Source organism: Linepithema humile, chromosome 3 (genome assembly GCF_040581485.1).
Source record: "Linepithema humile isolate Giens D197 chromosome 3, Lhum_UNIL_v1.0, whole genome shotgun sequence".
Classification (NCBI taxonomy): domain Eukaryota; kingdom Metazoa; phylum Arthropoda; class Insecta; order Hymenoptera; family Formicidae; genus Linepithema; species Linepithema humile.
The window spans coordinates 17,931,783-17,935,375 of NC_090130.1; positions in this window are offsets into that span (position 1 = coordinate 17,931,783).

Genomic DNA, 3,593 nt, shown 5'->3' on the forward strand with positions numbered 1-3,593 from the left:
TTGGTACCAAATTAATTTACAGACTTTGTACTATCGAAATATATAAGAAATTGAATTTGTTGCTCGTTTTAAAGTATCGAGAAGCGACACTGTCGTCGCGGATTGATATGGCGCGAATTAAAAACGTTATAATTAGTTAAAAAAATTTGTTGCTTGTATGTTTTTGGTACCAAATTAATTTACAGATTTTGTACTATCGAAATATATAAGAAATTGAATTTGTTGCTCGTTTTAAAGTATCGAGAAGCGACACTGTCGTCGCGGATTGATACGGCGCGGATTAAAAACGTTATAATGAGTTGAAATAATTTGTTTCTCGTATGTTTTTGGTACCAAATTAATTTACAGACTCTGTACTATCGAAATATATAGGAAAATGAATTTGTTGCTCGTTTTAAAGTATCGAGAAGCGACACTGTCGTCGCGGATTGATACGGCGCGGATTAAAAACGTTATAATTAGTTGAAATAATTTGTTCTTTGTATGTTTCTGATCTCAAATTAATTTATGAACAATATACTATTCAAAAAAATAAGAAACTAAATTTCTTGCTCGACTTAAAGTATCGAGAAGCGACACTTTGTCGTAGCGGATTGATACGGCGCGGCTTAAAACGTTATAATTAATTGAAATAATTTGTTTTTCGTATGTGATTGGTACCAAATTAATTTACAGACTCTGTACTATCGAAATATATAAGAAATTGAATTTGTTGCTCGTTTTAAAGTATCGAGAAGCGACACTGTCGTCGCGGATTGATACGGCGCGGATTAAAAACGTTATAATGAGTTGAAATAATTCGTTTCTCGTATGTTTTTGGTACCAAATTAATTTACAGATTTTGTACTATCGAAATATATAAGAAATTGAATTTGTTGCTCGTTTTAAAGTATCGAGAAGCGACACTGTCGTCGCGGATTGATACGGCGCGGATTAAAAACGTTATAATTAGTTGAAATAATTTGTTCTTCGTATGTTTCTGGTCTCAAATTAATTTATGAACAACATACTATTCAAAAAAATAAAAAACTGAATTTGTTGCTCGTCTTAAAGTATCGCGAAGCGACACTTTGTCGTCGCCGATTGATACGGCGCGGATTAAAACGTTATAATTAATTGAAATAATTTGTTGTTCGTATGTGCTTGGTACCAAATTAATTTACAGACTCTGTACTATCGAAATATATAAGAAATTGAATTTGTTGCTCGTTTTAAAGTATCGAGAAGCGACACTGTCGTCGCGGATTGATATGGCGCGAATTAAAAACGTTATAATTAGTTAAAAAAATTTGTTGCTTGTATGTTTTTGGTACCAAATTAATTTACAGGCTCTGTACTATCGAAATATATAAGAAATTGAATTTGTTGCTCGTTTTAAAGTATCGAGAAGCGACACTGTCGTCGCGGATTGATACGGCGCAAATTAAAAACGTTATAATTAGTTGAAATAATTTGTTTCTCGTATGTTTTTGGTACCAAATTAATTTACAGACTCTGTACTATCGAAATATATAGGAAAATGAATTTGTTGCTCGTTTTAAAGTATCGAGAAGCGACACTGTCGTCGCGGATTGATACGGCGCGGATTAAAAACGTTATAATTAGTTGAAATAATTTGTTCTTTGTATGTTTCTGGTCTCAAATTAATTTATGAACAATATACTATTCAAAAAAATAAGAAACTGAATTTCTTGCTCGTCTTAAAGTATCGAGAAGCGACACTTTGTCGTAGCGGATTGATACGGCGCGGATTAAAACGTTATAATTAATTGAAATAATTTGTTTTTCGTATGTGATTGGTACCAAATTAATTAACAGACTCTGTACTATCGAAATATATAAGAAATTGAATTTGTTGCTCGTTTTAAAGTATCGAGAAGCGACACTGTCGTCGCGGATTGATATGGCGCAAATTAAAAACGTTATAATTAGTTAAAAAAATTTGTTGCTTGTATGTTTTTGGTACCAAATTAATTTACAGGCTCTGTACTATCAAAATATATAAGAAATTGAATTTGTTGCACGTTTTAAATTAAAGTATCGAGAAGCGACACTGTCGTCGCGGATTGATACGGCGCGGATTATAAACGTTATAATTAGTTGAAATAATTTGTTTCTCGTATGTTTTTGGTACCAAATTAATTTACAGACTCTGTACTATCGAAATATATAGGAAAATGAATTTGTTGCTCGTTTTAAAGTATCGAGAAGCGACACTGTCGTCGCGGATTGATACGGCGCGGATTAAAAAGGTTATAATTAGTTGAAATAATTTGTTCTTCGTATGTTTCTTGGTCTCAAATTAATTTATGAACAATATACTATTCAAAAAAATAAGAAACTGAATTTTTTGCTCGTCTTAAAGTATCGAGAAGCGACACTTTTTATCGTAGCGGATTGATACGGCGCCGATTAAAAACGTTATAATTAATTGAAATAATTTGTTTTTCGTATGTGATTAGTACCAAATTAACTTGCAGACTCTGTACTATCGAAATATATAAAAAATTGAATTTGTTGCTCGTTTTAAAGTATCGAAAAGCGACACCGTCGTCGCGGATTGATACGGCGCGGATTAAAAACGTTATACGAGTTGAAATAATTTGTTTCTCGTATGTTTTTGGTACCAAATTAATTTACAGACTCTGTACTATCGAAATATATAAGAAATTGAATTTGTTGCTCGTTTTAAAGTATCGAGAAGCGACACTGTCGTCGCGGATTGATACGGCGCGGATTAAAACGTTATGGTCGAAGGCTGAAATAATTTGTTTTCGTATGTTTTTGGTACCAAATTTAATTTACAGACTGTGTACTATCGAAATATATAAGAAATTGAATTTGTTGCTCGTTTTAAAGTATCGAGAAGCGACACTGTCGTCGCGGATTGATACGGCGCAGATTAAAAACGTTATAATTAGTTGAAATAATTTGTTGCTCGTATGTTTTTGGTACCATAAATTAATTTACAGACTCTGTACTATCGAAATATATAAAAAAATGAATTTGTTGCTCGTTTTAAAGTATCGAGAAGCGACACTGTCGTCGCGGATTGATACGGCGCGGATTAAAAACGTTATAATTAGTTGAAATAATTTGTTCTTCGTATGTTTCTGATCTCAAATTAATTTATGAACAATATACTATTCAAAAAAATAAGAAACTGAATTTCTTGCTCGTCTTAAAGTATCGAGAAGCGACACTTTGTCGTAGCGGATTGATACGGCGCGGATTAAAACGTTATAATTAATTGAAATAATTTGTTTTTCGTATGTGATTGGTACCAAATTAATTTACAGACTCTGTACTATCGAAATATATAAGAAATTGAATTTGTTGCTCGTTTTAAAGTATCGAGAAGCGACACTTTGTCGTAGCGGATTGATACGGCGCGGATTAAAACGTTATAATTAATTGAAATAATTTGTTTTTCGTATGTGATTGGTACCAAATTAATTTACAGACTCTGTACTATCGAAATATATAAGAAATTGAATTTGTTGCTCGTTTTAAAGTATCGAGAAGCGACACTGTCGTCGCGGATTGATACGGCGCGGATTAAAAACGTTATAATTAGTTGAAATAATTTTTTC